This window comes from Cygnus olor, chromosome 3 (genome assembly GCF_009769625.2).
Source record: "Cygnus olor isolate bCygOlo1 chromosome 3, bCygOlo1.pri.v2, whole genome shotgun sequence".
Lineage (NCBI taxonomy): Eukaryota > Metazoa > Chordata > Aves > Anseriformes > Anatidae > Cygnus > Cygnus olor.
Window position 1 is genome coordinate 109690721 of NC_049171.1, and position 18474 is coordinate 109709194.

The 18474-nt window shown below is 48.5% G+C and overlaps 1 long non-coding RNA gene across 1 annotated transcript; it reads left to right on the forward strand.

Moving 5' to 3' along the window:
* The first annotated feature begins 7454 nt into the window (after nucleotides 1-7454).
* On the forward strand, nucleotides 7455-18034 carry LOC121068528. The gene is made up of 4 exons (XR_005818933.1): nucleotides 7455-7885; nucleotides 10088-10300; nucleotides 11236-11364; nucleotides 17910-18034. It is a non-coding gene; the product is annotated as an uncharacterized LOC121068528 (long non-coding RNA).
* The last annotated feature ends 440 nt before the right edge of the window (nucleotides 18035-18474 follow it).

Consider the following 18474-nt stretch of genomic DNA (forward strand, 5'->3'; position numbering starts at 1 on the left):
AAGTGGTTACTTAATCAATTATCTTCCTATCTCTGAAAGCTTTTTTATTATGGAAAACTCCTAAGAAGCAAGCTGGGTCCAGATTCCAAGATGCAACAATGGGTCTGTTACAGCCAACAAAATAGGAGGGGTTTGCACAATTTCTCCAACTGTAATATGATAAAACAAACAGATGAGAGCAGCCTCATGTCTGTTATGGGCCAGCGGAGTAGGAGGGCTGCTTTGGCACATCCTGCTTTAGCCAAAACTGTAGCATTTAGCCTCTGCAGGGTTGTCCTAAAACCACACCTTAAGGCATGTTGTGATTTCAGTCCCTGTACAAAATAAGCACGTGCAACCTGGTAACGAGAGGCTTCTGTCAGGTTAGGGGAGGCATCAAGGCTTCGGGCACCTTTGCTGGAGGGGAAAGTCCTTTGCCTTGACACAAATCTGCTGTGGCTTGCAAGGGATGGGAGGAGGTAAGTGGGCTGCACTCTGTGGAGGTGACAATCCTGCCTTGTGTGAGTGTCCCCATCCCTCCTGCTCCTCCTAGGGCCGGACAGGTCCCAAACCATCCGAGCCCTGAGCGAGAGGTGCGTCTGCTGAAACATCCCCTCACACCCAGAGAGATGTTCTCTCTCAGTTCTTCCCTGTCCTAGTGAACTCATTCATCTTCCAAATTGCTTTTTGTAGACGACTGCTGAATCATGCACGGAAACATTCATGGGAGGGAAAAAAAAAAGGCTTCTTCAGGCGGTGCTCAGCAGTGTAGAGCAGCCAAGGCAGGGTTTCCCTCACCCCTCTGTATGGAAGTAGCTTGCATTTGAGTAAAAACGAACAATCTTTATTTATTCTCACTTTAGATACTTTAGACAGAGCTTATTTCCTTTTACCTTTGGTAACAGCTGTACCCATGTTGTAGGGAACAACTTAACTATTGGCACAAACTGCATCCGCCCTGGAGGAGCTTGGTGCTGCCTCAGCACACACAAATGCTTGCAGCCACCATGAGCAGACAAACCCCCAGCATCCCTCCACCTTCTGGCAGTGTCCGTTCCCTTTGGACATCTGGGTCCAGACTCCTGGGTGCAAAGTAAAACGTGTATTTCAGTTTGCCAGGGCTCTTCTGAATGATGAGGTAAGAAGGGCTGCAGCTTCAGCTGCTGTGGTGGAGCTTAAATGTCTCCCGGAGACTGCTGCTGGGTCTATTTGTTGTATTTCTACATACATGCTGTAGAGCACTGTGTGGCTGGGAGGTCAGAACAGAACTGTAGAAAACTTTTTGTGAATCAGAGAGGAGGCACCATCTCATGTGGTTAACGAAGAAGGGAGCGGGGTGCTGCGGCAGGGAAGGATTTTGATGATTTCCTTAGTGCTGCTCGTGAGGCTGAAAAAAGACCAGTGTCTGGGCAAGAGGGTGCAGGCAGCCAGCTCCTGAAGCAGAGTGAAAGCAGGGGGAGCTAGAAATCGAAGAGGGAAGGCTTTGCTCTGGTTGATGGAAAGAGCTGGGAGAAGGGGTGCACTTTCCTGCAGGCTGGAGTGGCTGCTGAAGGGGCTGCAAGGCATCCAGTGAAGAACGTGCATGCAGAGAGTCTCTGTGTTCCTGCACCCAGCCTGGTGTGGTAATTAATCTTTTGTGATTCTGACAGATGCCTGCAGAAGAGCAGAAACAAAGATCCCACTCTGACAGTGATTAATGCATCGTTAGTTGTCAGGCTGAGAATTTTGGAAGCGGGTAAATAAGCGCTAGCCCCAGAGAAAACTGCAGAGGATTACAGCGTGGGGAGAGCTGGGGCTCAGGGCTTATTTACCACAAGCACTTAGTATGTTTTATTACTTGTCTGAATCCACCCTGTTCTCACAACAGAAGGAGAAATGGATGCAGGATTTCAGAAGCAAAGCTCTACCTCCAGCTTCAGTTATACAAGAAAAAGTGGCAAAAGGCACAGCCGACCCAAGCCTGGGCTGCCCTGGACAAGGGCTGGCATCGTCTGGGACACTGACACCACAAAGCATCTGCAAAGGAGGGAAACATAGCATGGAATCACAGCTATGGGTGGCTCGAAGATAACTGAAGGCTCTGCTGTAAATGTCTGCTGTAAAATCACCTCAAGACTGCCTCCACCAAGAAAGACAGAAGGGTAATTGTTGTAGGCGACTCCCTTCTCCGGGGTACAGAGGGCCCTATTTGTTGGCCTGACCCTACCCATAGGGAAGCCTGCTGCCTCCCTGGGGCCAGGGTCAGGGGTGTTGCCAGAAAGCTTCCCAACCTGGTTCGCCCCTCTGACTACTATCTGCTTTTGATAGTCCAGGCTGGCAGTGATAATATTGAAGAGAGAAGCCTGAAGGCTATCAAACGGGACTTTAGGGGACTGGGACAGTTAGTGGATGGAGCGGGAGTACAGGTGGCGTTTTCGTCCATCCCTACAATAGCAGGGAGGGGTACAGAGTGGACACGGATGTACGCAAGTCGATGGGGCCGGATGGGATCCACCCGAGGGTACTGAGAGAACTGGCGGAGGAGCTGGCCAAGCCGCTTTCCATCATTTATCGGCAGTCCTGGCTATCAGGAGAGGTCCCAGTTGACTGGCGGCTAGCAAATGTGACACCCATCTACAAGAAGGGCCGGAGGGTAGACCCGGGGAACTATAGGCCTGTTAGTTTGACCTCAGTGCCAGGGAAGCTCATGGAGCAGATTATCTTGAGTGTTGTCACGCGGCACTTGCAGGGCAACCAGGCGATCAGGCCCAGTCGGCATGGGTTTATGAAGGGCAGGTCCTGCTTGACAAAGCTGATCTCCTTCTATGACCAAGTGACACGCTTAGTGGATGAGGGAAAGGCTGTGGATGTGATCTACCTTGACTTCAGTAAGGCTTTTGACACCGTTTCCCACAACATTCTCCTGGAGAAACTGGCTGATCGTGGCTTGGACTGGCGTACGCTTCGTTGGGTTAAAGACTGGCTGGATGGCCGGGCCCAAAGAGTTGTGGTGAATGGAGTCAAATCCAGTTGGAGGCCGGTCACTAGTGGCCTCCCCCAGGGCTCAGTGCTGGGGCCAGTCCTCTTTAATATCTTTATCGATGATCTGGATGAGGGGATTGAGCGCACCCTCATTAAGTTTGCAGACGACACCAAGTTAGGTGCGTGTGTCGATCTGCTCGAGGGTAGGAAGGCTCTGCAGGAGGATCTGGATAGGCTGGACCGATGGGCTGAGGCCAACTGTATGAAGTTCAACAAGGCCAAGTGCCGGGTCCTGCACCTGGGGCGCAACAACCCCAAGCAGCGCTACAGGCTGGGAGATGAGTGGCTGGAAAGCTGCCTGGCGGAGAAGGGCCTGGGAGTACTGGTTGATAGGCAGCTGAATATGAGCCAGCAGTGTGCTCAGGTGGCCAAGAAGGCCAACAGCATCCTGGCTTGTATAAGAAGCAGCGTGGCCAGCAGGGCTAGGGAGGTGATTGTCCCCCTGTACTCGGCTCTGGTGAGGCCGCACCTCGAGTACTGTGTTCAGTTTTGGGCCCCTTGCTACAAGAAGGACGTCGAGGTGCTCGAGAGAGTCCAGAGAAGGGCAACGAAGCTGGTGAGGGGTCTGGAGAACAAGTCTTACGAGGAGCGGCTGAGGGAGCTGGGGTTGTTCAGCCTGGAGAAGAGGAGGCTCAGGGGTGACCTTATTGCTCTCTACAGGTACCTTAAAGAAGGCTGTAGCGAGGTAGGGGTTGGTCTATTCTCCCATGTGCCTGGTGACAGGACGAGGGGGAATGGGCTAAAGTCGCGCCAGGGGAGGTTTAGGTTGGATATTAGGAAGAACTTCTTTACTGAAAGGGTTGTTAGGCGTTGGAATGGGCTGCCCGGGGAAGTGGTTGAGTCGCCATCCCTGGAGGTCTTTAAAAGACGTTTAGATGTTGAGCTTAGTGATAAGGTTTAGTGGAGGACTTGTTAGTGTTAGGTCAGAGGTTGGACTGGGTGATCTTGGAGGTCTCTTCCAACCTAGACGATTCTGTGATTCTGTGAAAATGCTTTGGCCTTCATCTAAGAAAGGCCTCGCAGCCGCTGAACGCCTGGTATCCCTGCCACAGCATGGGTTTTGCTCCCGTTCACGCTCACCCTTCCTGGGTCTCCCTGTGCTTTGCTCCCTACAGGGCAGCTGGGTGCTCGGGGGGCTGCTGGGGAGCCCCCCACACCTTGGGGGGCAGGACCTGGATCAGGAGCTTCCTTGGGCTGCTGCAGGAGCACTTCTTGGGGATGGGATCGCTCACCACCGCTTTTTACCTGCTCTGGCTCCCAGGCTGGTCCCTGCTGGGGATGGGGACAGCGCTGCCAGACCCAGGCAGTGATGCCAGGACCTGGTGGTGCTCAGGTGCAAGACAGAGTTGAGATGTAGGGGCTGGAGCAGCTCTGGCCACGCTTGGGAGAGGGATAGCAGCCTATGGAGGCTGAGACACGAATCAGGATGCAGTGGGAAAGTTCGGGCACTTCCAGGGCTAGGCAGCAGTTGAAGGGGAGCACAGAGCTCAGGGATTGCAGTTTTCAACCAAAGGGCCCAAGATCTGCCAAAATCTTCCTTAAGGTGCCTGTGGTATTTGCAGGCTTTGATTTCATTTTAACAGTGGTAGCCTTGATGGCTCGCAGTTTTTTTGTAAGATGGGTTTACAGATGCTCAGCCCTGTTTTGCAAAGAGCGCTGCTCACTCTGGGTCAGCGTTCCTACAGACAACTGCGATGTATAAAATACAGCACCGTGTGCTCGGCCTCATTCTCACATCAGTTTCCAAGCTGAATCCAGGTAGCTAGGGGCTGAGATGTTTGTCAGTGAGGTGGTGTTTTTCTGGCTTTTTTGAGGGGGTGGGATTTGCCCAGGAGTAAATCTCCATGAAGACCTGGGGACAGAGGATGGCTGCAAGCCCTCATTAACCCCAAAGGGTGTGACATGACCAGGGTGGAGCCTGCGCATTTCTTCACCTCCAGCATCCAGCACAGCACAGGACCCACTGCTCAGGACTGGACACAGAACTGGTATTTTGGGATTAGCTATGGTTGCACGCAGCTGTCCCGTGCTTGCTGATTTTCTCCTGGGTGGCTGAATGCGAGCGCTTCCATCCTTTTGGTTCTTGGTAAGAAAAGCTGCTGACACTGGCTCTGTCTTGTGGAGCTGGTGTCTACCATGGTCTGGTCCTGCTCTCCTGACTGTCCACGTCAGGGCTCTCTTGGGCCTCTTGCAGCTCTCCTTCAGCCCCTGCTCCCCATTTTGCTCCTAACATGTTTTGTTTTGCTTGATGGACATTTCCTCATAAATGCTCCCATGCCCTCTGCTGCTCAGGTTGTCGCTCACTGCGGCTGTTCTTCCCTGCAGTACCGCAAAGCAAGCCCGCCTCCCCAGCCCTGCTGCCCCCAGGCAGGGCTCAGTGCCCGTGGGGCACCCAGCCTGCGCTGTCAAGAGCCTGCTCCAAACCTTCCAGGCCCAGTTTCCGTGCCGTGAAAACACAGAGCCACGTTCTCAGGCTGATGTAAGCTGGTGGAGCTCCATTGATGCCAATCCAGTTTATACAAGCTGCAAGTACGGCCGAGAGTAAACGAATCGCTCTGCTGAAACGTAGCCAGCGCTGAAGCATACCTGTCCTGTGGGATGCTGAGAAGGGAAAGTCGGTTCCACCCCTTTTTGGCTGGGGATCCACAAGCGAGCTCCAGATCTGGTGCAGAAAAAAGGCTGCAGTGTAACGCGTGAGTCACTTTACCCACTCCAAAATGTCACCGGTTCTGGGGAGAGAGGCAGCAGCTGCTTAGCAGAGTGCAGCCCGTGTGGCAGAGATGCTCCTGGTATTTATATGGCTCCACAGATGAACTCAGTGCCCTGCAGAGTAACAGCCTTTCCTCAGGCAGTTTCCAACACAACTCGCTCCTGAGCAAAGCAGGAGCAGGCCACGTTGCAAGGAAAACCCCAGCCAGTCCAAGGCCCTGCAAGGGGACAGCGCGGTGTCACTGCTGGTGCCACAAACACATGGCAGAGCAGCAAAAAGGAGGTGGGGAAGTGCCAGGTGTGGGAAGAGTTTCCCCTCAGCGTAACTCCATCCTCTTAAAGTTTTTCCCTTTCTATCCTCTGTGGTTCTGCAAAGCATGTCTGGAGGGCAAAGCTCGCCTTTCCTTTTGCTGTCTTGAAGGAAAGGTGAGGAAAAGAAGAATCCCTCTATCTCACAGCTGCAGACATGAGGCAGAGGTCAAAGGCCAGATCTGAAATAGATTTAGGCCTAGGAAAACAGAAATGCCCCAAGACAGAACCCCTCGCAGGGGCTGGAGCCAGTGGGGCCGAACAGCCCTCCCAGGAGGAACCTGCTTTGCTGCAGCAGGATGCTGCCCAGGACATCAACAGTTTTGTTACCTGGAGCTAGGGTAACATTTTTCAGATTCCCCTGGGTTCGAGGGGTTGTGACATCTCTTGTCTTTTATTTCTTTTTAAAAATTTCCCTTCTTTCTCAGATGGAGCCCAGCTTGCAGGTGCCAGGAGGCTTCTCACATGGTTAGGCAGAGGGACCAGGGCTGCAGGACCGTGGGCTCCCCTCCGCATGCCAAAGGGAGCAGGAGAAAGTGGAGCAAGAGGCTTTCCCTGGGCTTGTTCGTGTATGTGGCCATGTTTTTGGTTTTTTTTCTTTTTGTTTTTGTTTTTTTTTTCCAATGGGAAATTCATCAGCAGCTGTGCTAGCTGACGGGGCGGGAGCAAGCACGGCCCGCGCTACAAAGCTACACCCTGGAAAGCGCTGCTGTGACCTGAAAGTGGAGTTTATTAACTCCAGATTTTTACAGCATGGCTGGCATGCCAACAACAGAGTCTGAACACAATGAATCACTTGCAGCTACAAACCAGGGGAAGGCATCTCCGGAGCTGTGCCAGCCTGAGTCACGCACAGCCGCTGTGCCAAGTGCCAGCTGCTGAGCAGCGGCGAGCCCTTGGTGGGGCTGCAGGCACGGTGCTCAGGGGCTATCACTGATTGCCTGATTAGCACAACCACTGATAATGGCAACTGGTTTGCTGAATACAGAGTGCAGGTGCCTTAAACAGTGGGCTTGCCTGTTACTTATAAGCCTAGAGAGCTCAGGGTTGGTTGGTCAGTCAACAGGGGAAAATGAGGTGAGTTATAGGTCCTCCTCAGATGGGGAGAGGCTTTAGGGAAAAGTGGGATTTGTCCCTGAAGAAGGAAGTAGGACAATAGCTATCACTGTCCCAACAATCATGACCCACTGCCTGCTTTGAGGCGTCTAGAAATACCTTTTCTATGCCATTTATCTATGGGAACAGATAGAAAGGCTGGGAAGGTTATCTCCTATTGCTGCTTGATGCTGTTACTCAGCTGGGAATAAACCTCCCTGGAGCTGGACTGGCAGGGTTAGATGTGCATCTCCTCTTTACCTGCATTCCCACAGCATCAGCCTTCCTGGGGGAAGTCTGAGCATCCCTTTGTGTCCCTGTCACTGCAGCAGGCTCGCAGTCATTCTGCTGGAGGGGGGCTTGAAGCCCTTCTAACTTTACTTGTAGAAGTTCCCTTTGTTTTATGGAGTGTCTGTTGGAAAGTTTTAGGAGGGAGTGGGATGCGGCAGTAACAGCTGGAAGGATGGGGAAAACAGCAAACAAGTTTCCAGGCAACCCTCTTGCAGTGCTCCTCCTGTCTGAAATAATGTTCCTCGCCCCCTAGCTCTCCTGCAGGTGCTGTTGCTGGAGGTCATTGGCATGTGCAGGGGTTTAGGGAGGTAAATGAATTAGTCCTGACCTCCTTCTTCTCTCCCGCTCCCTTTTTGTTTTTAAACAGGGAAAGGCTTTGTCTGAGGGCTGAATTTAGGTCAAATTTGGAACTGGAACTCTGAAAACAACCCTCTTCCCCCAAAAATGGTGCTGCAAATTGGTCTTTCAGCATTGTATTCAGGTAAGAGATGATAACTGTTTATCACTGAAAAAAATCTGCAGCTGCTAACTATAGTAGGAATGAGGTGAATGTTTTGTCCTGTTGAAGTTTTTCCTCAACTTCTTCCTTTTCATCTTTTATAACTGCTCGTTTTGAACCTTTCCATTTCACTTGGAGCGTGAACTTTGCGTGGGGGCACTTTCCTGTTTGCCCCCACCCCCCCCAGACCAGGGTGTTAGTTTTTGATTGAGACCTTGTTGGTATTTCTGCTGAGCAAATACAGTTATCAAATGTATTCAGAACTTAAAATTCAAGTGAGAGCAGCTTGTGTGGGTGCAGGGATGTGCATAGCAGGGAGAGGCGGAATAAAAGTTCAATTATTTTCCTTCCTTTTGTGTTGCAGGACAAACCTTCCAAAAAATGAAGGCTTTGCCACATGTTTTCCATAACCGGCCAAATAAAATATTATGTTTTAAAGCATTCAAGGTCAGAGAAATAACTTGAGCTCTGGGCTCAGCATTTTTTCCTCCTCACAATAGCTTCTGCTGAATGATAATCTTTAAAACTATGCATGTGGGGGGCCAGATCCTGACCCCCATTGCATCTGCTCTGCATTGCTGCTGAAAATGCAGAGCAAGCAGAAAGCCAGCTTAGCTGGATTGCTGGAGATTACCCTGACCCCGTTTGTCAGCTGTGGTGCAGGACCCTGGGTGCCGTGGCAGGAGGAGGGGAATTTGCTGTGACTTTCGTGTGTTTGGGTACTTCTTGGGCGGGATTGCGGCTATCCCACTGTCAGCATCCCAAGGGCAGGGTGGTCCTGGCTGCTCCCACAGCAGGGCTCTGGTCAGCAGCAGCAGCCAAAGCTCTGTGTTCGAGTGACCCAGCCTTTTTCTGTAAAGACTCTGACTGGGTTGGCTTGTTACAGCTCTTATTTCTTTGTTTAAAACTGATTTCTTCTTTGAACAGTAATTCAGCCTTGGCTGATTTATAAAACGTCTGCACCGAGCTCACCCCTGATCATCCACCTCTGGAATTCCAATTCTGCCTGCTCTGTTTTCTCGCAAATTGACAATGCTCTGAGCTTTTCTCAGAGGTGTGGATCCTGAAACAGAGAACAGGGAGGAAATTACGGTTTTCATTACAGTGTAACATTATAAAGCATACTTCCATCTTTTGTAACGATGGAGGAAAGATTGAAAACATGACCTGAATATACTCCACAGGCTCAGTAACTGGAAAGCAACGAATAAAGAACCCCAAATTCATTGAGTTCTTTGTTTGCTTGGATTTTTTTTATTTTTTTTAACTAGCAACAGGATTTTGGAGGCCTCATTCGCATGTTTATCCTTTGAAACCAGCGATGCTGGGATCCTATTCAATGCTGCAGGACAGCTGCTCCAAATTGCTTTGTGTTTTTCCTTGTCATTAGTCATGTAACCTGCCCAAGGTCCTCTCTTTCTAGCCCAAACCAATCTCTTTTGGTTTTCACTTACTGAGACTTAGAGAGGTTGTCTATGTGGGGAAGCTGCCTTTGAGGTTGCTTGGGTTACTTGTGCTCGTGTGACCCAATGGAGCCAGAATCAGTGCATTTCCCAGGTGTCTCCCAGGAGAGAGGGTCTGTCCTGTCTGCTCCAGAGCTGATTGGTGCAGGATATGAATGGCTTCTTTGATGCACCCTCCCAAAACTGGGTGATAAATGGCCACACTTGGTAAAATACCAACTTGGTCTGAGGACTGCTCATATGGAGAAGCTCCTTGCCATGCTGGCAGGGTTTCCAGCAGCTCAGGGCTGCTGCCTGGTTGCCACCCGATGTGCTCGGAGAGGGACCAGGCTCTGCTTGGCGCTGGGGACTTCCAGGACCATGGAGGACTGCCCAGCCCCACGGATGGTATGATTTCAGATGACAGGATGGTATGATTTCAGAGTGGTGCTGTCTGCAGGCTCTTGTTCTGGTTTGTCCTGTTTTAATTTGATGACCTGGCAGTGATGATGCTCCTCAGCTTTGAGCAGCCGGCCCTGTGCATGCTCCTGGTGTCCCCTGGCTGGCTTTCCATGGTGGTGAGTAGAAGGAAGTGCTCGCTGAGATGATTTTCCTCCTCTCCTGCAGAGGGGTACCATCTGGCTGCACCTTGTTCCTTTTGCTGGGGTTTTCCTGGTTCACCACTAGCCTATAGCAAATAGAATTGCGTTATTTCTCCCTTTTCTCTCCCACATTCCTGCAGGCTGTGTGCTGTTCACTAACCTTCTCATGCATCCTGCTGTGCATCCTGATCAAAGCCCTGCTTAGGTGCTAATCCTGCACTCCTTGTTCCCACCAGCATCCAGCTGGGGAGCTGCTGATGCTGGGAGATGTGGCTCCACTTTCCTCGCTTCTGGTCATTCCCTCTGCTGGCTCTGCTTCTGTATCTGCTGCTTATAGGAAGGACTCATCACAGGTCTGAGCTCATCGATCACCCCCACACCGTGCTTCCCTGATTTACCTTTATGGTGTCTTCCCCCTCTGTCTCTTTTCACAGCCCCCATCTCAGTTCTCAGCATCTGGGCTTCATTTTTATTTAAGCTTGGAATTGATAAAGCAAGGGGCAAATTTGGAAATGCAAACCCTACCTCACAAGCAAAGTGTGCACAGGATGTATTTAACATTACACTACTTGACCAGAGGACTGGTGGCAAAGCTATTGCATTAAATGAAATAGAGACCATTTACCCTAAAATGTTAACAGGCATGGGGCAGACAAGCAGGAGCCCTTTCATCCTCTTGGGATTTCTCTTATTCTGCCAGCTTCTGGGGTTGCTTTCCTGCCCTTAGCCCTGGTCTGCCTGATGCTGGCCCGTGGCCACCGGCTTGGCTAGGAGTCCCAGGGGCAGCCCACAAGAGGAGGGATTGTGATATGAAACCTCAAAGCCTTTGCAGAGGTACTGAGGTGCCTGAAGGTGCAGGAAGGCACTTAGTGGCCCTTCACAAGTTCCTCAGTAGGTTGCAGGGAGAGAGGAGGAAAAAGTCTATCTCGGGGATTGAATCTGAGCCACCTGGAGGCCCTGAAAAACCCCACCTTCCTGCCTAGCCTCCTAAATATCTTGGAAAATCTGCTCCAAAGTAATTAGTGCTTCTGTTGAGCACTTCTGCCTGCCTAAGGTTGGGAAGGGAGCCTCAGCAGAGTCCTCTCTTGCTGCATGAAACCACTGCCATACCACTGCAGCAGGAGGGATGTACAGGTCCTAGGGAAGACATGTTACTCCTCCAGCTGCATGTCTCAAGTTGACATTGGTTTGCAGTGGGGCCATCAAAAGCAGCTGGAGAGTTTTGGTCCTTGAAAGCAAGATGTTGATTGCCTGGGTTGGTTCTAACTCTTTAATCCTTTGTCTGCAGCCTGATGTGTCACAGCACGGCTTGGAGACGAGGTGTGCTGCTCTGTTGGAGCTTGAGGTCTATCTGACCAGGTCGAGGAAGACCGAGGAGTACAGATGGGCTTGCAGTGTTTGAAAGCTGCACAGACCTGTAAGTCACTGTTATTTATATAAATTTGCCTGTCTCTTTTACATCTGTATTCTAAACATCCGTTATATGGCAATATTGCTTTTAGTGGTGCGCCAAGTTTTCCTTCTAAAACACATGTTCCCTAAAGCCTCGGCATTTTATTTCCTTTGTTCTGATTTATTGCTGTTGCCTTACCACATGTGCTAGGCGCAGAGCAGAAAAACTCCCCAAAACAACATAACAGCCCCTCTGCTCGCCTCCCCAGACCACATACATCAGGATTAATGTGCTGAGTCTGTTATATAAAATGATTCAACAATAAACTAACTTAGCTTTAATTTCTTATCTGCTTCCAAATAGAAATGCTGATGGAGAGCGAGTGTCTGTGGGTTAATAATGCCAAGATTGAGATAAAACCCAAAGCTACTGTGGGGAATGGAAAGTTGGGATAGATGTTAAACCTGGAGAATGATAGAATGAGATTAAAATATAAATGTGTTAATGACTGCATTTTGTAAATCTAAGGAAGGATTTTTTGGGTATCAGTTTTTGTTTTCCCTCTGTCAATACCTAAAATGGCCTTATTTTTCAAAGGATGAACTCTCTTCTGTGAAGTAAGGTCTCTCAATGATTTCTCAGGGTAAGCATCAAGCAATTGCTGGTCATGTAAAGAAATTGGCTGTTACTGTGAAGATTGTAGAGATGCTTGAGATAGAAAAGTTGTACTGAAGTTGGCTTTCCTGGAGGTTTTTCAGCTTTGATTATAGGAGAGGGCTAAAGTTTTTCACTGGTAGTTATGCTAAAGTGAGTATCCCATTTTCCCCCTCAAACACAAGGCTACAGTACAGAGCTTGAGCTGTGGCCATGAGTCTGGTAAACCTCAGCAGAGAATTTCTGGTTAATACTTGGGGTACTCACGACACCCACCTCCTGCAACCTCGGGCACAGCCGGGAAATGTTCTGGTTCATACCCACAATGGGTTTTGTTTTAATTCTGCAAAAACGTGCCTATTCGTGCTGGGGTTTGTGCTGCATTGAATGCCTGTTGGACACCGTGTCCAAGCTGCCTCCTCGGCAGGAGGAGGTCTCTCTGCTGTGTCCAGGACAGGCGTGGGCAGAGCCTCCACGATAGCGTTGTTCAGACCGTGGTGGAAATCCTGATCTGCTGTGTTACCTGGGAGAGCTTCCCAGCTGCAGTTTGTACAAAATCTGCACTTGGGCCACTCTCAGGCTGTGCCTGGCCATGTGTGCCTGGAGTAGAGCTGCTGGTTGGGCCAGGCAGTATCCTCGTGCCACGTCAAAATGGCTGCTACCAGCATTGCAGGGGATTTGGGCAGCCTCTGTCCTTTTCAGACAGATATTTTAAGTTTGCAGTAGCTGTGCTAGCGGGGTGCTGGGATACCCTTTCCTCCCAGAACACCATCGGCTTTAGCAAAAGCCAAGTTGACATTCTTCTTTCTCTAGTAGAGAAACACATCCTGTCCCAGTGCTCTGTGAGCACAAAGGTCCGATAAAGCTGGGTGATTGCAAGGGGAGGGAAGTCCTGGCAGAGACGAACACTGTTAATATTTGTCAGCTTCATATTTTCCTTCTTTGCCTAAACCAACCCGACAGCAGGTTGTACTATGTCGGGTGCGCTCACACTGATTGCTGGTTGAGCTGATGTGTCACGAGCTGCTTTTCTTTACTCATTCCCTCCCTCTGAGGCACACTGGTGATGTGAAGCTTGTTGTCATATTCAGGCCTGTTACTTGTGTTAGTTAACGAAGGAGAGCATTCAAAAGCCTGCTCGGAGACACTTTTTTTTCTAATTTTTAAATGGAAACCAGCTTTTTTAGCAAACCGTATTAAGTAATGTGCTCCCCTGAAACCAATATGAAGCAACAGCGGTGGTTGCAGCTAGTTGCAACATCTCGTCTTGCTAGATGGAGGCAAATCGTGTTACAAGTGGTGCTGCTAGCAAAAATCTCTGCAAAGGAAATCTGCTGAGACCTGTATAGCTGGGGGTTGCTAACTCTTCTGAGGTGAGCTAAAGACATAATTTCACTTGGTTCCTTTGAAGAATGAGCTCTACATATTGGAGCCAAGTTCAATGAACTGAAGATTCAGTAAACCTAGACCTGAATTTGAGAGAATTTGGACTGATAGGTTGTTTTTACTGGAAATTGGGTCAAACTTTGACCCCAAACTAGCAAAGCTTTCTGATTTTGCACATATTTCAGGATTCTGTTAGGTGAGGTGAAGTCAGAGGCGGTGATGAAACAGAAAAATCTGCATTGGTGCATAAGTCTCACCTAAATCCTGATGGCAAGACCAAATCCTAATATGATGGCTGGACCACTGCTGTGATGAAATTCAGAGCACAAATACGGTATAATTGATTTTAAGTATCTTTTTAATCATATTTGACTGTAAATTCCATTGGAAATGCATTTTAGATCATTCTCATCTTTAATCCAAGTAGTACTTACAGCAGTATACTCTGTACCAAAGTCCAGTAAAGGATATGGATCAGTATGTCATGTGAAACCCTTAGAGGCTTTCTCAAGGGGCAAGCTCTGTTTTGTTTGGGGGGGAAAAAAGGCAAATCACACTGGTCTTGTTTAAACTGCTTGTGAGAAGATCTTTCTCAGAAAAGCTTAAGAGTATTGGGCCCTCTTTTGTTTTCCTAGAAAACAGGAAACGCGTTTCAGCTCAGCAGTTAACTTTTCTTACGTGTCTTGCTTTCTGCAGTCACTTTTGGGGTCTAGAATGCTACAGAAATTATCTGAGGGTATTTTCAACACTTCAGAATTAAAATCAAATTGTTGAAATTTTGCCAGCATTTAAATGGAAATTACTTTCTCTAAACAAACACTTGAGGACTTTCCATACTTTTTTATCACAAGAGCATTCTTAACCCAAACACCTTCTCTCTGTGATTTCTCAAGTATCCAGTCTGTACTGCTAAAACCAGATGTGCCTTAGGATGTAATTGAATACAAGACCTTTTTAGCCAAAAACTAGATGAGCAAGGAGGGCTAGTTTTTCACACAGCACAAAGATATTAGTAGGTGTAACTGCAAATGCCACCCCTGTCTCTTTGCCCAAGGAGGTGTCTGGGCAGCAACACTAGTGCAGATTTCTGCCGTGGAGGAGAGCTCAGGCATGGGCCTGAGCATCTGGGTCCCATGCAACTCCTGGCAGTCAGCAAGGGATAATAGAGGCAGGAGCTGGCTGGGAAATTGCTGCTCTGCAGATGCTCTGATACTCAGCTCTCCATGCAGTGGAGGTGGGAGAGTTGCAGGAGCTGCTGCGGAGTAAGGAGGGAGAATTCACCCAGTCCTTGCATCTGTGTAGGGTTTGAGCTTATGCATGGCTGGGGAGACGTCAAATGTAGCCAGAGAGCAAGGCTGGCTTTGAGGAGCACAGCCACATCTGGCACCGGAGCAGCTATGGGGAGCTCGTTCTTCCCATACAACTGGGTGCAGCTGGCCCTAAGGTGTTTTGTAGACTAAAGCTCCAAGGGCCAGGCTGAGGTTGAGCTGCAAATCAGAGCAGCTGGCAGCCATCCTATATCCTGCTGTGGAGATCCAGTGACTGGTGTTTGTGTCAAACTCCATCCAGGCCAGTAAACCCAACAGTGTCCAGCAGTAACTGCCACGGTTTGTGAGAGTTTTGAGGATGTGTGTGTGATGATAGCATTCTCCAATGCTCCTTGCTAGCTCTGGGATTTTTAGAAATGAATGACTTCCATGAGGGAGCCGTGCCCCATTCCTTCTCAAGATGACCCCAGGACAAACTCCGTGCCCAGGCTCTGCGTGCCAGCCCTGCTGCCAGTCCGTAGGGTAAGGTTTCCATCAGTGACTTATGAAAGCCTGTCTCTCCACTCAGGGGTTCCTCCTGGAGAACCATAGCTGTCCCGTGGGGGCTGTCAGCTCTGCTAGGATAAGACTTTGCTGTCGCCCCAGGCAGGTGTTTGGTTGCAATTGCTGGGCTGGTTGTTGGCCACAGGAATGGAAGATTAATCTGACATCCATAAAAACAGTGATTGAGGGCTTTTCTCATTTCATGGGTTGAGCTGGGAGAAGAAGGCATTTGGGGAAAGGTGGCCTGGTGGATGCCAGCTGAGGATGTGGTCCCTCATTTTGTCACCTCCCTGGGAGACCAGAAGTAGGACTGCTTGAGGAAGATGTACCCAGCTTTGACAGCTTCCACCCAGTCTGTGTGTGGTGAATGAAGGAGCCTGCGAACTATTCCCTCATTGGGACAACTCATTGTTCTCGACTAACTGCAGACCCAGTGCCTTCCCCAGAGACGCGTGTTTCTCAGTCAGCTGCAGGTCAGATGTCAGTGCTGGCCTCAGTACAGGGAGCCTGCCCTGTAGGTGTCCTCCCAGAGGGTGCAGAGCAGAAAGCATCCCCAGTGAGAGTCAGGTCGTTGCTCAGCACTCGGATGCCACCGGTTGCATCCACTCCATCTGCACGTGCTTTTACCAAGTACTGTTTTTCCTTTGTCACAAAGGATGCGTGTAAGTACAAGTGACCATGTGGCACCTGTGATCTTGGGATTTTGACAAGTTTCTCCAAAACATAGTATTTTCTGGTATTCACTTTTGTAGGCAGCCTCCTGCAATTATGTTAAGATTGGTTTCCTATTAGAAATATCCCAATATCACCAACTCTCCTAGCCTTTTCCTGCAACAGTAAGCAAGCTCTTTGCAATGGCAGTAGCAAGGGAAATATTACAAAACTTGAGACCTCTCCTCTGTAGCTTTAAGTGTCATGACTCTGTGACCTACAGAAGCTACAAACAAAACAGAGCTACATGAAACCATTTCAGCCCTATGGACATGGTAATCCTTCAGACCACAACTCTGGAACACTTTTCTCTAGTACATATTATGAGGGTAATGCTGTTACTCTCAGCTGGCTTCTGCTTAGCTACCCAAGCAAGGCTGGAGCTGGAAATGAGGAGATGTAAGAAGAGAGAGGATCTCCCAGGGGGTTATATTGGCCAGAAAATGCTGGCTTGGAAAAGGATGCGGAGCATGTCCAAATAAGAATAGTCTGGAAGGAGTTTGTGATGGCCTGTTATTTCATTACCAGCTAAGAGATGTGAAATTTCCTTTTCCGGATGAGCATATTTCATCTTTTGCATAAGACAGCAATTACTCCTGGTGAGACTTAACAGTTCTGCTAATTTAATGAGTTAGCCCTGCAGATTTACTGCATCAGTCATTGGAAAGGCCTTTTTCGAGTTCCACAAGCAAGGTTTAGACCTCTTGATAAAGCCAGTAGCGTGCTGGTCTTTCACAAGCAGAAAGACCTTCAGAAGTATGCAAGTTATTGCTGGTATGTTGTATTCTCAACATGTCAAGGAAGCATGGATTATTTTTACACAAACAGGCGAATCAAAATGGTCCTTTAGCAAGCTCCCATGAAAACTCTTGGGCCCTGAGAAAGTAGAAGGTGTAAGAAAATCATTGCTTCTGGATTAGGTTTCCTAGATGGATCATGCTGTTGCACATTCAGTAGTTCACTTATACCAGCTCGGACCTCTGAACGATGGAGGGAGTGAAGGATGAAACAGAAGACAAAAAAAAGGAATAAGGTAATTTAGATATTTGATCTTTAATGAATTTATCATCAACTGTAGACTGTGACAAACTGCAGACGCTTTTGGAAGTTCTTTTTAATAGCTGTTAACCGAAAGGTGATATGTAGGTGTTGAGAGGAAAGGGAAATTTCTGCAGCTGAAAGCATCAGGCAGTGCTGAAGCAAGGTCACTGGAGTGTCCTAAAATCTCTTGATGCTCCAGCACACAGATTGTGCTCTACAACCTGCAAATATTGGAGGCTGCTTTGAAACTCTCTATGAAGGATGACATACTGACTGTAGTATCTGGGCAAAGGCAATTGGATATCCCAGCTATGGCCTCAGCTTGATGTTTTATGTCTGAGCTGGTGTTACTGTGTAGGGTTCCTATGTGATGGATTGCCAAAACCAAATTATGACATTCACCAAAGCAGAGTCCTCTGATTAAGGTTTTAAAACAAACAAACAAAAAACCAACCTGGTCTTGGCTCTCAGTGTAGATAAGTATTTTTCTGAAGAGCAAAGGGAATTTTTACAAAAAGAGGTGCAAAGCATACATAAACATCGGTGTTTTGTGCACATCCTCATCCATAGTTGCTTCTTTGGGTAGTGTTTTTTCAGGTTCAATACCCTTGTTAGTCAAAATTCGGGTGTGGCACTTGTTGCTTTGGCTTGGTGGAGGCACAGCTGCCTACTTTAAGCTTCATTTTGGCCCAGCTAGTGTCATTAAGGTTTCCATAGGTTCATGTCAGCAATTACTGATAACTATATTTCTTCTCAGAGCGAGGGTAGTTCTTTTGCAAATACTTCCTTGCAGGAAAAATAACAGGGAAGAAGCCACATCTGTGCAATGAAAACCCCTGCAGCTGAGTGCTGTTTCAGGTATGTTATTGTCTCATGCGACACAGCCCTAGAGACAGTGCTGCTGCGTGGCGTGTATCGTATCTACGTGAACTCTGAAACTAAATGCCTTTTTATGTTTTTTTTTAGCCTTGCATTTAAAATTTAAATAATTAAATAAAATTTAAATTAAATTCTCCTTGGGTGAGCAGCAAGAAGGGGAGCCCTCAATCTGGTGCCAGCACAACAGCAAAGAGCAGGAGAAGAAACTGAGGCAAGTATCTCTGCATTTCATGGGTGAATGATACTGCTATTTCCTATTTTTAATCTGACTCTCTGCTCCTGAGAGTTTGAGCTAAATATGAAATTTTCTTTATTTTCAGGAAGAACATTCAGCAGGTTAAAACTCAGCATCACAGGCTGGCCCTGAGATGGGGTTTGCTCTGGCTTCCCTGCTAAGCTGCTGTGTATAAATTGTTTCTGAAAAATGTCCGAGACGCTGTGAGTTGCTGTGCTGTCACATGGGCTGATCCAGCACAGAACCTGCTTGGCATTCTTGAAGGGAAATTATCCAGTGCTGCAACTCACAATTTGTAGTTGGTTGCATATTAACATCCAAAAAAGGCAATAAAATTCACTGTGTGTTTTTACAAAAAAAAAAAAGTACTATAAGCCGAGCATTGAAAATCTGGAGTACTCCTTGGCTGGAGCAGAG